This window comes from Lissotriton helveticus, chromosome 8 (genome assembly GCF_964261635.1).
Source record: "Lissotriton helveticus chromosome 8, aLisHel1.1, whole genome shotgun sequence".
NCBI lineage: Eukaryota > Metazoa > Chordata > Amphibia > Caudata > Salamandridae > Lissotriton > Lissotriton helveticus.
Window position 1 is genome coordinate 1,269,072,916 of NC_136069.1, and position 16,714 is coordinate 1,269,089,629.

The window sequence follows — 16,714 nt, forward strand, 5'->3', positions numbered from 1 at the left end:
TGTGTCGAATTCCCAAAGTGTGTTCTTCAACTTCCTTGAGTTGGCCAGATGCTTTGCCTTTAGTGTTGATGAGCATGCGCAGCACACCCGACCGGAGGACAGGTCTCTCTCCACACGAGGTGCTGATGGGGAGGGCAATGAGGCTTCCTTCTGTACCAACTGCGACACTATTAAACATTACAGATGACCTGATCCTGGATTACTGCAAAGGACTCTCTGACGCCATTCATTCTGTGTCCTTCCAGGTGCAGGCTGCTGAGGTCCCATCTTCAAGAGAGTTGTGTCATGACCTGAGCCCAGGAGAGTGGGTGCTGGTGAAGAAACACGTCCGGAAAAACTGCCTAGACGTGCGCTGGAGAGGACCTTTTCAGGTCATACTGACCACGAGTACGCCTGTCAAGTGTGGAGGCCTGCCGAATTGGATACACGCTTCCCACACCCGAAGAGTTCCAGCACCCCTGGAAGAAACAGCTCCTCTCACGGATGAGAATCCAGCTGAAGATGGTGAACCATTAGAGGGGATTAGTCAAGCCGTGGGGGTGTCTGAAGAAGTCGGGAGCGTTGCAGATCCAGAAGAAGAAGGGCAAGGCGGTAGCGAAACTGAAGCTGCAACAGAAGGAGAGAGCTGTTGTGAATGTGACTTGGAAACAGATCAGGAACAGAGTGATCAGGAACCGAGCAGGAGGGAAAGCAATAGGAGAACAAGAAGTGGGGCAGCTACTTGGCCTGAAAGAAGAAGGAGGCCGAGCCTGAAGCTAGCTCAAGAAGAAACTTTTGCTCCTATATCCGAAGATTCGGATCTGGAAGAAGGTGTATCGGACCAAGAGCAGGAGGGTCTAAGGAGATCAAGGAGAGTACGAGTGCCTAGCAGAAGATACTCTACACCTGAGTGGACCTACCTCGCTGCAGATGTCCGAGGGACGCAGAGCTGGGAGGGTGAGGGAAGTGACCCTGACCAGAACTGACCCAATCATCACAGTGGAAGTAAGATTCCTGTTGCCAGGACTGGAGGTCGAAAGACTGCTGACACTCAACATCGTCTATCCTCCTCTCCTGAGCGGAATAAGAAAATTGATCTTTGAGACTGTTGAATTTCCTTGTTGCTGTTCAAGGTGTCCAATACTGGAGGGAGTCCTTCTTCGTATGGAAATATTTGAGCTAGTGGTGGAAGCTCTGGGAACACGCGTAGTTTTGGACTATTAAAGACTTTATAAAGAACTTTGTAAATATTGATTGAAAGATAACCTAGCGCCGAGTGGAAGAAGAAAGAATTAGGGACTTCCTTTTTAGTGGATGGAGAAGGGCTAGAGTTGCTTATTGCTACAGAACTCAGAGACTATTTCTGCGGAGGGGATTTTTCGGTTTCCAGGAGGTGTGGTTCGAAAGATTGGAGAAGTAAAGAAAAGAGACTTTGCTGTGAAAGAAAAACAGAGCTACACTGTTTGAGATCATGGAGACTGGCAACCCGAACCGCAGGGCAAAATGCATAGTAGGCACACTTTTAGGGGTAGTGATTTCTCTTATAGTTTTAGTAGTTACTATATCATATATAGTGGGACATGAGAACGAAACAAAGACAAGATCAGAAACAAAGAAAGCATCAACACAAAAGCCTATCACTGTTGCTGGGGTAAAAGGAGAAAACACTGAGAAAGAAAAGGCTTTGCTAGATGCTGAGATCAAAAGATTACATGTTGACGAATCACAGGGGAACTTTAGGTCAAATGCTTATGCCAAATTGCTCTACGAATACATTGATGTCATGGAGGCGAAGAATTGCTACGTTTGTATGCAATTACCAGCTTCTGTGGATGAGGGTGTCAGATACCATCATCTTCCATTGACGTATGGAATCACATGTAGTTTGTTGTTGAGCATATTCTATGGACGAGATGGGTTCGAGTATTATTTCTCAAATTTTGACTCGACATTGCCAGAGGTCCCAAATTATAAGCATCTGAATAAGTGGGACTATTACAAGTGCGAAGACAGGTTACAGAAATTTTTCATTCCATTGAAAACGTTAGATACCTCACATGCCCGAAGAAATAATCTGACTTGTCAAGTGTCAGAAATTGAGAAAAAGTTTATAGGGCAGGTGGATACTAGATATAGGAGGCAAACGATTCTAAAAGCTTCAGGACAATGGGAAACAGACTGGACCAAGGAAGAAAGGATACATCAAAGAAAGGGTAGCCTTGGTCCAATTGCTTTAGACAAGGAGAAACGGGGGAAACTGTGCATTCACAGAAGTTACTCCTATTATGAGAATATGTTTGTAGGTCAAGTCAGTTGTGAACATGCTTTCCAATTTGAGTACTACTCCAAAGACTTTTTGAAGGAGATGCAAGCAATTCCAAATGTATATTTTGTATGTGGAAGAAATGCATATGTGAAGCTACCAGATAATTGGTACGGATCATGCTATTTAGCAATTGTCTTCCCCAAAATATACCATGTTGAGAATTTAGAAACGACAAAGAGAGGAATACCAACAAGAGGGAGAAGAGATCTAGGTGCTGAAGAGGTATTTGGGTAAGTATTCGGTGCTGCATTCCCTCTCTTGGGATTGATACTGAATGACATAAAAATTAGAAGATTGGCTACAGTCGTAGATAGGTTATCTGCCAGTACTGCTAGATCCTTAATGCTGGTGGAGGGAGAGATGCAATCGATAAGAGCAATGGTTCTTCAGAACCGACTTGCTTTAGATGTTCTGTTAGCCAAGGAGGGCGGAGTCTGTAAGGCTTTGAAGGTCCAGGAATGTTGCATTTACATTCCAGACAATTCAAAACCTTTAGAGAAGTACATACGAAATATTACTGCGATTCATCATGAGATTGAGGATCTGACAAAGATAAATGTATGGGAAAAAGTAGGTCAAGGAATGGGTAAAGTTGGAGGCTGGTTTTCCAATTTAGGAAAGGGTATCATTTGGTACATATTGAAACCCATCATCATAATTGTGATTTGTGTAATCACTTTCAGGGGATTGGTGCGACTGTACCAATGGTATAGAGCAAGCAGGTTGCAGAGATCCATGAGGGAACAGGAGAAAAGACTGACTGCGATGCAGGATACACAATATAAGAGTCTGAAGGCTCTAGAGACAATGAAACGAGGGGGTATTGCAACAACTTCAGTCTGAAAGATCCTACATTTTAGAGATGGTGTTTTGATGGTGATGACTCCTGAAAGTCATCAAAGGGGGGACTGAGAGAGCACAAATCTGAAAAAATGTATAAGTACACCATATTTACAAGCACGTAGTGTTAGTTTAAATTTTATTGCACACGAGTGTCATATTCATAGAGTGAACTTATATAAGAGTGTTTAGCTAGCATAGAGGTACTTATAGCAGTATGGAAACTAATGTAGAAATGTTAGAATGATGTGAAACTTCACGTTTCTCATGTTAAGTGATTGTGTGTAAAGGAAATGAAACCTAGCAAACCAATGAGAATGTGTAGGCCGCAGGGCAATTCACAGTAAAGATAAAGTGCTGCTGAACTGATGTGAGACGTGGTTAACATTGTTTTTTTAGAAGTATTTAATCATAGAATTGAAATATATGTTTTATATAGATGTGTTGCATTGTACTATAGTAATACGTGTTAGTTAAAATACTGTTTAAACCAAAGAAAGGAAATGTTTTAGAAGGCAGAGACCCGCTTTATGTAAATCAACTAGGCCTGAAAAGACCAAGTCATTCTCTTTGATCTAAAATGTGCTCGTTAGGGGAAAGTTGTGCTAGGCACTAACTGAGAATCCTTACACATGTTTTATGGTCCGAGATATGATGGAGGTTGGAATTTGAGGCCCACAGGGTATGTGTCTGTCGTAGGTGCGAGGAGCCCTAATCAGTACTATGATGAACGGTTCCTTTGTTCAAGAGAGCCAGGCGCAGGCCTGGAGGAGTCTTCAGGAATTTTAGGGGGTACTGTCTCGCTGAAGAAGAAGCCTGGGAAGCAAGGTCAACTTTAATGAAGAGTCCCGAGGAGCACCAGTACGGAGTTTGCCGCTCAAAACTGCACCACGTGAGAGGCGTCCCCAGGGGCGTTTCTATTGGAGATGTGATTTTGTATTAGGGATAGCCCCCGGGGTGGAGTTAGGGCAGATGATCTGAGAAGCCTTAGAGAGCGGATGGGTAGGCAGATAGAGAACTGAAAGAAACCAACTTGGTTCAGAGACTAGGAGAAGTGTGTGATCTTCTTTGGAAGTCACCACTGCTGACACCTTTTTAGGTAAAGTAGGGATGTCACTTAGTCTAGTGTAGGGACAGACTAACTTATATTTTTCTTTTCTGTAAATGACTCTCAAGTTGCAACTCACAGCGATTCTTGCAACACTCATGTTCTTTGAGATATTTTTGATAATTTCCTTTTGCCGATTGAGAATATTCAGAGAGTACCTTTTTGTACTAATACCTGTATACCTTTTGAATCTTATTCTGAGATGTTTGTATCTCCAGATACTTTTGACTTTGAATTAAAACTTTTTAACCTTTCCCAGTGGTAAGTGGTTCTTTAGAGTGGTTTAAGTTCCTAATTGACTAACCTAGTAGTAGATTGTCTTTTACTCAATGACAGGTACCAACGATTCAGTCGACATGATTAGGGATCTGGTAAGGTAACTAGAGACCAGAAACCCCACGTTAACAATACTAATAAAAAAGAACTTGGCACAGAAGCTGAAAATATGAAAAGACATCTTTATTAAATTTAATAAGTGAGGCCACGTCACACAGAAGCCGTAGCAACTGAATGAGGTAGTCTGAGGAATACAGAGAACAGAGGCCTTATATATATGCTCAGGGTTACAAAACTCAGCATAAAAGTAAGGGGCAGTCCTTGCTTTTGCAAGCATGCAAAATGCCTAACATTCCTTCTTACACAAGCCGGACAAACCCATAATAAAAGGACCACAACCCATATCATAAACAGACCATAAAAGAAGGAACAGAAAACACATAAGGGGTGTGTGTGTGCATACCAAACTCTACAATGTCCTGTGCTTTGATCCTCAATCTTGATCAGCTAAAGGGCAGGAACTGGTTTAACAAGGTCTGCTTCAGGCAACAGGGTCAGTTCACTCAGGTCAAACAGGAGTCAGCATGAACTCGAGCTAAGGTCTACATGTCCTTAAAAGACTGGTTTCAGCCACAATCATGGCCGATGTGAGGGCAACCACAAAATGGCTGCCATACACAAAATTGAACCCACGGGTTCAGAATTCACAGAACCTCACGCTGATGTAATTTGCCTTATTACAGGAATTTCCTGTTACACTTTTATTCAAAATTCTGGAAATTACTTGGTACGCCTGTCAGCCTTAGGGTTATTTATATTCCTAGGACTCTGTGCCCCTTACCACTGCTAACCAGTGTGAAAGTGCTTGCGCAAACTCCCTAGACCATGGTAAAATTGTTTAACACCTGAATGGCACGTTTAATTTACTTGTAAGTTCCAATAAAAATGGTATACCACATACCCAGGGCCTGTAAATGAAATGCTTCACACATATTGTGCCAAGCATTTACGTAGCTCCTGAAACCATGTCCAGGGCCTGCCATTGCAGCCTGAATGCAATTTTAAATTGGCAACTTGACTTAAACTCCCCTTTTATTGCAATAGGTTATCTCTTAGGTAAGCTCTATATAGCCCCTAAGGCAGTGTGCATTGTAATTAAAAGATTGGACATGTACTTTTAAGTTTAACATGTCCTGGTAGTGAAAAACCCGCTAATTTATTTTGCACTACTGTGAGGCCTACCTCTTTCATATGATAAAATTGGGATGCCTTACTACAGTGGCAACCTTTGATTGGGAGCAGGCAAGGTTTTCATGTTTCTTGTCTGAGAAATTGTAATTTAGAACCCTATGTAACGGTAACATCAGATTATAAATGACAAAGTTGAAAATCCCACTTTTAGAAAGTTGGCATTTTCCTGCTGTAACTATTTGGTGCCTGCAGCCTGTTCCTGTTTCACATGAATGGGTGTTGTTGCCAGTGGTTATTTCACCCAGACAGCCACACAATGAAGGGATTAGGTGTAGCTGGATGGGCAAATACTGGCAGGATGGGGGAGGTAGAGCTGAACACATCCCCACTTGCATATCATCAATAGGCTGTGTACTTTATTCACATAAAGGACTTAACACCACTTTATTGTTCATGCAGACAGACTGGAGCCAGGTCAGGGGAGGCAGAAAACTGCAAGCACTTCAAAGGGAATTCTCTAGAAATGTATCCTATTTCAAATAAGGCACCAGGTATAAAAATACGACCCTCTGACCTACTCTTCAGTTCACTTCCTGGACATGCGGAAGGACTCTTAGAGGACTGTCTGCTGCTGTGGCCTGCTGTGTTCTTCAGTAGACTGCTTTGCTGCACCTGGAAGGACTGATCTGCTACCTGAAGCCTTGCACTGTCGGAGGCCTGCCCTGTTACTGAGCCGTCTTCCACTTCTTGCACCCAGGACTACTAGAGTGACTCCAAGGGCTAGAGGCGGGCCTCCTGATCAGAACCTCACGGACAGAAAGGGCTCCATCCATCCAGAACCCTCACCTGGACCCAATCTGAGTTAGTCGTAACCCTCCAAGTGCTGCCTCCCCAACTCTGGAACCTTAAAAGTGGTACAACATGAGCTTAAATAGCCACAATACAAAACTTGGAACTTTGAATATTTTTGGCTAAAAACTGATGCGTCGACACCTTATGTTTTGAACGGAGTCCCCTGTAAAAAATTTAAGGAAGATTGGATTTTTTCCAAGGCACACCAACACAAATGTAGTCTGGGTTGATAAGTTAACCCCCTGGTGTTTTTGTCTTTGGTACTACCGTTTTGTTGTATACTCCACCCCAAATTGAGAGGAGGTACATATGTAAATTGGTGTATATATTTATTCTTTTGTCTCAAGGGTACAGAGAAGTGTTTTTGGTACTATATAGTGTTCTGTGTATTTGTATATAATGTACATGTGATGTGTTGTATATAGATTGTGTTTTTTGTTGATATTGTGCCTCTCTGGCTGTTCGCTCATATATGTGTATATGAACTAATATATACTTATGCTGCGTATAATTCGCAAATCACAAGATAATTGATTGTTTCTTGTTTGAAAATTAAAGGTATTGAAGCAAAGAACATCAGACTTCCTGATCTTCGTCTGAAGGTGGAGTTTTTATTTGCCGGGATACAGCAAGAAGTGAACCATTGCAGCTCAAATGCTTTTTCTTCCCAAGTTTCTTGGAGCAATAGAAGGTCGAATGTAATTAGATATTGTAGGACCTCAAGATCATTACTTTTACTGGCTAAACCATTGAAATTCCTGGAGCAATTTCTGATTTCCCTGAACTTGACTGAGAGGTTAACTAGTTCTTTACCTTTTTGTCAATTTACAACAGTCGTTGTGTCGATTGTACGTTGGATTGACTTCCAATTATGGATGGTATTTAACGAAAGATGGCTACTATGGCTTTGATTTTGTCCAGATAGGGGTCTTTTTGTATCTCGGGGGTGCATCCTTGGGGAAATACTCCTAGCTCCCTTTAAAACTGAGTTGGTGCTTTTTTGTACCGAAGGCCTGCAGAGAGGTAAAAAAGGCATCGAAAGCCTGAGTATATTTCCCCTATTACGTATGTCGTCCCTACCTCGGGATGTGTATTCAGGAATGAAGAGGATTGATGTCGGACTATTCAGATGCTGGGGTATTGTTGGATTGAATAGTGATCCCACATAGTCATGTTGAATGGAATGAGGGGAACGAGTTATGCATGCTATGTCTGAATAATTTGGTTGCTCACTTTGATAGTTGTCTGTCCTCAGTTTCCTTGTGTTACTATTCAATTTCCGTTTCGGTTGCTGAGGTGACTCCGCGTTGATAGCCGTAGCGTTGTCCTCACTTCCTGTTATTGGGGCATCTTCAAATGGTGTTAATTCAGCATTGTGAGTATTATGTGCTGATTGAGTTGGTTTGAATTGAGGAAGTTTCTGTTTGAGTTCTCTCAGTGCAGGTTTCTGAGTGACACTGGTTGTCAGTTTTGCTCAACGTACTGGGGACGTTGAAGGAGTACTATCTGGGACCTTGTGCAGGAGTGGTGATTGTTCGTTGTCTTCTGGTTTCCGACCACAGATCGCTGCTAAAGGAGGCGAGTTCGATTGTGCTTCTATGTTTTGTCTTGCATCCGTTAGCAGCCAATTTCTTCCTTTCCTTTTTTTCTTTCTACGGGTCCTGCTCGAGGCCTGGTAGTTTGTTGAGGATGGTTCAACTGTAGTCGCGGTAATGATCATAGACTCAGTTTCCAATAATCCGGGCGATGATGTTTGAACTGAGGGTGAGGTGATAACTAAGCTCTGCTCAGTCGGCTGCTCGGTCTCTAGGCCTGTTTGTACCACTGAGAATTCTGGAGGTGGATCCGAAGTTTGCGGAATCGAGATTTGTGAAACTTTTGATTTTAGATCACTTATCAAGTCCCCTAACATAGATGGTAAAGATGATAATTTGTCTAAAATTTGATCACAGGGTAGTGATTGTGGTGGAGTTATTTGAGCCACAGAGACGGCGTCTTGGCCCCTCCTTATGAGACCGTTTAGTTCCGAGATTTTCCAGTCAATTCCTGAGATAGAATCGGCCATTGTCTGCAGGACAGAAAGCTGCAAATCCATTTTTTGAGACTGGAAGTCCAGGGCTGTGGCCGAGTGTTGCAGGGTGTTTAAAATTGTTACCCATATGGATTCAGCGACTGGTTTTCCTGGATTGTTGCTCCTATCCAGTCTCGGAGATACGTCAATAAGTGATTTCACTTCGGATGGTTTAAGATTATAAGTAGCAACTAGTTCTTCCCACTCCTGTGCTGCTATGGAAGACATGTCATTGTTTATGGAGTTGTTTATGGATTGGGAACCGTTATACGGTAGTAAAGTGCGGCGTTGGGGTGACTTTTGCACTACTGGCTTATTATTTGACGCTGTTTGTTCACAAGTGCTGCTAGAGTTTGGTTGTGGTATCTTAGTTTGAGTCGAAGGAGTATTAGGCGATAGGAGGAGTTGTATTCCACTTCCCTGCTCTTCATTTGCTGTTGGCGGTTCTGTTTGTATGTCTCGGATTTCCTTCATTAAATTTGGCAAGCTACTAAGAAGTTGAGGAGAAAGTAAATCTTCTCTTTCCTCCTCTTTGTGAATCTGAACCTTAATTTCCACTAACGCGTCTTGATTTCCAAAGTGTGGTAAGCTAGATTTCCTAGGATGAGTCTCAACCTGACTGGCTGAATGTAGATGGGTTACTGCCTCTAGGGGCCGGCTTTCTTTGATAGGGTCCAGTCTTTAATGGTATTTTTACTGGTAGACACTGTTTCCAGAGTGTTGTAATTGGTAGATTCTTGGTCTACTAGGTGAATGAGTGCTGCCACTCTTCTTATTTCAGGTGATGTTGATGTTGATGTAGCAGCAGCAGCCTCAATGCTGGATAAGTTGAGGGTTCCGGCTAGCCGGGATGACCTACTTGGTTACTGTTAGTGCGACTGCAATCAGGTTTGCTTGATAGAAACGGTGTATGGAGACCTCTGATGTTCCCTGTCTTGGAAAAAATAGCTGTCCCAGGGTCTTTTAGAAAGGAAAACTTTGTATATATCTTCGGTTGATGGGAACATATCTTTTTCTTCGCTGGCATTCCTTCAATGGTTATAAGATTGTTTGAGTCCATTGATGACGAGTTTAATACTGGGGGTAATGAGGTTTGTGTGGATCTCTGTGGTTGCTGAAGGGCTATAATCAGAGAAGGTGATGCGGCCGAGTCCTTGGAATGGACGTTTTTATTTGGGGGTTGAGTCGAGGATACATTTTTAGTTGTTGCTGACATCGAAGTTTCCATGGCTCCCAAAGTTGGGCCTTCTTTGTTTTTATTATGGGCGTTTGGACTGATTTCCTGAGAGTTGTTTAGATATGGTGAAGGAGCTGGCTCCAGTTTCTCCAGTTTCCTTTTACGTGACTTAGGCTTAGAGTTGGATTTTGGTTTTGGTAATTGCCTAACTCTGCCTGATCTCATTGCTCTGCTTTTTTCCTTGCTGTATTGAGTCGCTGGTTATTTTGAGAACTAGGCACACGGTGCTTTCCCCCTTTAACTAAACCCTCCTAGTAGGGTCTACTGCAGGAGTTCTTGCTTAAGCAGGTCCTCAGTTTTTTTCAGTTTTTAATGTTTAATTAATATATGATGTTCGTTGTGTGAAAAGAGATTTGATAAGCTTTTAATTGTTTAGAACTTGTTTAGAACTTGATGGCTTATCGACCTGTTGGGCCTGCAGTAACCCCTCTAGGTGATAGCTCCTAGCTTCTGTGCCCTCAATCCTGAGTCTTGGAGTACTCTGCTGCTCCTCCCTTTCGCGTGGCTCGTGACTCAGTGACTCAGTGATACGGTGGTAAGTTTTATCCAATTCTGCCCGATGCTGCAATTTTCTATAGGCTTCCGTGGCTTTTATTGCTCCAGCGAACCACTGGGAATGGTTCGAGGAAGGTAGAACCAGTTTTGTCAGCTTGACAAGTTTACAGCGGTGCCACTGAGACAGGATGATTTTTTCTGGTCAGGCCATCAGGTTGTCAGACAGTGGCGGACTGGGCGGACTGGGCGGACTGGGGAACTAGATTCCAATGGTTCCCGTAGCTTATTGGCGGCTGACTACTAGTTATTACTAGTCATTACTTGTTACTGTTACTAATTACTGATTACTAACTGCTGACTACTGACTGCTACTAACAGCTGACTGCTGTCAGGTGTTAACTAGGAGCACACAAAGAAGATGGAGGTGGTGGCGAGCGGTGCTCATGGAGAAGACCACGGGCAAGCTGGACCTAGTTGAGCTGCCTTCTAGTCTCCTCCCGAGCTCTTACTTCACGGCCGCCTCTATTGGGAGCCGCGCTCGCGTCTTGTGTCTCTGCCCCCCCACCCTCGCATCAAGCACAGCCTCGCCTCACCTCATCCAGACGAACAAACGAGCGGACGGAGCTGTGATGGGGGTACGGCCTCTTCTCCCTCTCCTCCCCTGCTGGAGCACAGATTTTATGAGTCTACGGATTTCGAGGGGAAGCAGAGGAAGACCGGGCATTCTCCGATAAGCCGGCAGTCTTTTGCAGTCTTTTCGGCAGATTCTCACTTTGCTCCGCACACCTCCTCTCCGCTGCTCCGCTCTGCTCTGCTCTGCTCTGCTCTGTGCTCCTCCTCTCCTCTGACGTGACCTTCAGCCTCTGTCAGCATAAACTCCTGCTGATGGCGATGGAGTACTGTTAGCCAGCAGAGCAGTCCGCCACCTCAAAAACATTACGCCACTTACACAACGGACGACAGTCTGTCAATGCAGACAGTGGTTAAGCCTTCACACGTCTAAATATGATGGGTAGGATACAATCAGCTTGGCGGAGTACTTGGATACTCCACCATGGAGAGACGACGGGAGTCCTGCCAAGATCTAAATCGTCCCTAAGTCTGAACGTGGAAATCTTCACTGTGACTTTGTCCACCGGCGACCCAATGATGACAGCTCCTCCTCGGCCACTGCCTGGAACCTTGCGCTGTTGAACTTTACCTTCTTAGATATTTTTTCCATTACATTTCTTATAACTCCTAGAACGCGGTGCGGGCGAATTCCACACGTGCACAATTCGGGCGGCCCTCAGCTGTCCGACGCACATTCCCACAGTGACGTTGGATGACCAGGGGCCATCCAATGCATGGAAAGGGTTAAGTCTAAAAGTAAACACTGATGGGGCCCAATCCACTTCTTGAATCCAATCTATGCTCCGTTGTGGTTATGAATCAAAAATGTGCGCAGTTCTTAAAAGAAGGTGCTGGGAAAGGCAGTTCTTTCTTCGTGATGCCCTCACACACCCCAAGGGATGTCATGCTTCATCATTGGGCCGTGCTCCTCATTGGGCTGGCGCTGGAATGCCCGACAGGCTCCCGTAATTGGGGCTCTTTGGCAGAGATCTTTTGAAAAAGCTGTGGGATGCGTGCGGTGTGAGGGCTCGGTAGTGCACCGGTGAGAGGATTAAAATAAGTCTGTAGCAGTCCTATTCTGATATTCTTTATTTAATAAGGTAGCTCTGGCTTAATTAAAATAGTGTTGGAGACCTAAGTGGATGCAATGTTCCTAAAGGGCTATCACGGTGTAGTGGGTCAACATGCTTCGTGCCTGAGCTACCCCTAATGGGTCATGTTGCTACCAAGAGTCTGGTTCCCTAGATATTGTTTGATGTCCAGACATGGTAGAGTGGTACCCTAGTAGACTTATACTGGGGTAGTATAGACCTCAGTATAGGAACCTACTGCTTTACGGGGAGGCAGAGCATGTTGTTGCTCTGAGGGGAAGGGTGGCAGGTAACTAGTGTTGTTCCTACCCTTGCCCGGGCCCCGTGATTGTGGTTGGCCATATTTTTCAACTTTAACACAGTCTCGAACAACTTTACCTACAACTTTAAAAATGAATAACACAATTTCTATTGATTGGATTTTTGCTGTTTTGGTGTCAAATATTACATTTAATGTACTTTATTTTATCAAATTGTTGTGGGATTCTATCTAATGTTGTGTTTTTACTTTATTAATGTTTGCATGCTGTATACATACTTTACACATTGTCTCTAATTTAAGCCTGACTTCTTTTGTGCTAAGCTACCAGAGGGTTAAGCACAAGTTAATTTAGTGACTTTTGTGGTTCACACTGGCAGAGATTGTGGCTGTTGCTTAAGCAAGGTTAACATGATTCCTTTGCACCACATTGATTAATTTGCTGTAAATATGTACCACAAATATGCCATTGGCACAATGCAAGCGACAGCTGTTCAAGTTGTGCACTATTTTTAGTGCAAAATGCCCTTCCATAAAAATTGATACAAGAATGCATTTCATGCTAAATAATAGTGCTCAATTTCAGATTAGCATTTTACATTACTCATAATTTTGTGTGATTTTGCAATTTTTTCACATAGTAACAAATTACAAATATTTTACACACCCCTAAACACTCTAGGATAGGATTCTGATTACATCAATTGAAAATGTGTGATGCTACTTTACAGCACTATGTATACCAGGTGAAAACTTCAGGATCAGTGCAACATTATCAAGGGTGATTTTGCAACAACTTCTGGATGGTTTAATGACAACATCAGGTTGAGTGTGGATTATTCCATGATTATTTTATGTTAACTGCAGGGTGAGTGTGAATTGCTCAATATTGATTCTACAAAAATGTCAGAATGGCTGATTGTTCTGGGATGATTTAATAACTTATTCTGAATGAGTGGAAAACATTTCACAATGATTCTATGACAACTTTGGAATTAGTGTAGATTACTCTAGGAAAGTACTATGACTGCTTGCAGGACGAATGAGATTTACTTCACAACAATGGAATAAGTGAGGATTACTCCTTGATGAGAATCCGAATGGAAGCTATTCAATGGTGATTCCATATGTTTTCCAGGGATGGTTATTGTGGTCACTTGGTCATATAGGACGCTCAGGTGGAGAGTGGGGTTATTGTATGTTTAATAGTTCAAAAGAAACAATATGATGGAGCACAGTCCAGTGAGATACATCTCTCAATACAAATGGGGAGTGAACAGTCTTAGTGGTGCCAGCTTCCTCACTGTACACTTGGGTGGTTCCTTCTCTTCCTGGGTTCCTGGTCCTGAGCAGTCATCTCCTGCGTCCCATCAGAAGAAAGAGGTTGACATACGTCCCTTAAAATAAGCAAAGAACAAAAGGTCAGGCGCGTGGGTCTTACCTCGGTATACACTCTGTAACCCTTCACCATCATCCAGGGGTGTTGTTTTACTTTGGTCAGTGTGGGATGCTCAGTACACCAGTGAGTGTAACACAACCTATTGTGCTTCAACCTCCACATACCAAACATAAGGAAATTTAGGAAGGGCACTTGCCTTGAGCAATGGCCCTCCAGGATCGTGGCAGAGAGAGTCGCACCACCCTTCTTTCCTTTGGGACGGCTTGATGGGCTGGAAGTGCTGCTTGGCGTCAGTTCCCTTGAATCCTCGGTACTCTCTTCCTCAGTGCTTCCTGTCTGCTCTCTGGAGTCTCCTTCTTCTCCCTGTAATGGTGGCATCTTTCCTCTTTTCCTGAGGGTTGCTGCCAAATCCATCATGGCATAAATATTTGGAACCTCATTTATGAGGCCCCTTTTGAACCACCGGAACGCAACTTTTTGTGACATTCCGTGGCACAGGAGCCTGCTCCATGTTTACAAAGCAGCAGTAAGCCACTTTTTTTTTTGTTTAATGCTGCCTTGTAAATATCGCTCACTTTAACTCTGTTTTCTGCTTTAAAGAGGCGTGCCATGGGTGTTTCTGGGGGTGTTCCCAGCAACATCCATAACTTTTTGATACTTTTCCAGATTTACGAGAAATTGTAAATCTGAAGCATCGACAGAAACGTATGCCTCCCCAGGCGTAAGGAGGCACAACGGGGAGAAGTATTTTTATTTCTCCTCGTTTTTCCATTTTCTATGTGTGCTGCATTCTGCAGCACACATTGAAAGAGGAAAAAGAAAGAAAGAGGAAAAAGCCTCTTGTGTTTGTTTGATTACAAGAAGGTTTCCCTTCCTGCACAAAAATAATCATCCCTGCAGCGCAGGCACCCTTGCAGCATCGTGCAAAGGTGCCTGCGTTTAGCACACGGCAGCCCATTGTGTGCCGGTGCAGCGGAAAATGACAGGAATGTGCTGTATGTGTTAAATAGGGTGAATTCCTTCCCTTTATTTTGCCGTAGGGCAGCGCAGCAGGAAGGCCAGTGGTGCTGTCCTACAGAAAACCTCATAAATGAGTCCCTTGGTTGTTACCTATTCTCCACTCAGGTGACAAATAGTTTTTTGGCTATTGTTAGTAGTGGAAAGGGAAAGTTGTGAGATAATTAAATGGTGATAAATGATGATAAATGGCACTCGGCACTCATTGTGGGAGGGGACTGGGAATGAGCAATTTTTACGAGGAGCAATAGGTATTTGGTGTAGTGAGCATTAGTGGGTGAATGATTGTGGCTGATGGACGCTGTAAATGAATAGCTCTGCATGAACGATTGAGGGCAAGGAGAGCTTGCTGTCATGGATCTGTCATTTAATGAGTATGATGGAGGGAACTTGGAATGATCAATCAATTGCATGTTCATAAGGATTAAGGCTAAGGTTTCAGGTGATGGGGGAATAAAGTAGGGGAACCAGGGTGGGGGAGAGCCATCAACGGAGGTGACTCTGGCTACCTACATGCAAGGGAATCATGAGTACTTACGCATATGTAGTATGTAAGGACCTAACAATTGCCTTTTGTAAGCTAGGTTCCCAGGTTATTCAGGGGCATTGGCTGCCACTGACTGGTCTAGTTGCCTGAAAACTTAGAGGAGTCTCCGGTAGGAGTTACCCTGTCTCTGTAGTGTATATGTGTGGAGTCACCAGGGTGTGCAGGTTGTGGGTGTGTGCAGGAAATTAATTGAGGCTTTGGGGTTCGAAATTTCCCTGACAATTACCTCAGGTAAGCTAGGTCCACAGGTCTATTAGGGGCATTGGCTGTCACTAATCTAGTTGCCTGAAAACTAAAAGGAGCCTCGGCAGGGGTTACCTTGTATCTATGGTGAATATTTGTGGAGTCCCGAGGGTAGGAGTCTAATCAAGTATATGGGCCCAGGGGTACATTCCGGCAGGGTGTAGACGAGCACCTCAGTATGTGGCCATGGCATCCAACGAGGGATGGGGGTAATTCAATCAGCTGAGACAGCAGCAATTTCTAGCCATTGGTTGGCAATGCAAACCTCTGGCATCCCGTGTAACATCAGAGCTTTGGCTTTCACCCAGTGGATAAAACATGGCGAGCCATTGCTCTGGGCTCAGCAGAGATGGGAATTTCCAACTCAGCATGACCTGTTTTTTGACCAATATAAGGGCAATATCTAAGAAGTGTGCTGCGGTCCTGTGTTTGTTTGGTCGCCTATAGATGCCCAGGACCCTCGTCTCCCAGGAAGAGATGCCTGTGATTCATGTGACGCGCTCAAACTGGGACAGTACAGTGCACTAGTACATCAGTAACTGGGGGATATCCCAAAATATGTGTCTCGGGTATCCCCCTAGGGTTCCACACCTGGTGCAAGTGTCTGGGGTGTCCATGAATATGCAAGCAAGTTGCTTGTGAGAGAAATAAGCTCTATGGAGTATATAAAATTGGATCAGTTTCACTACATATTCAGTGTATATTCCTGCACCTTTTCCTATTCCTTGTCATGGAGCTGCCTACCAAATTCAGCCTCCCATGTATCCCTCAAGGATGGCAGTGTCATACGTGTGTGAGAGACAAGGGCTTAGCGAGTCAACTGATCTGTTTACAGCCACTGCCCATGGTGTGCAAACATTTTGTAAGTTAGTGAGTGTCACGTTCATTCTCCCCTGCCACCCAGGTGTCCTCTAGAATGCCCCTAAGGGAGGTGTAGAGGAGGTTCTGATCTTTGCAGAGTGCATACTGTTTGGTCAGCATCTCAAATGTCACCAGGTGCCTGATCCTCCACGGTGGTCAGTTTAGCCTGCTCCCAGGCCCATAGCTGTTGGTTAGAGTGGGCAACTCCTCCCCCGGGTTAGAAAGCCGAGCAGCCAGACTGCATGGGAATATGGTGGCAGGTGTTCATCATGCAAGACAAGGCCATCTACAAGGCAAAAGGAGGGGGAAT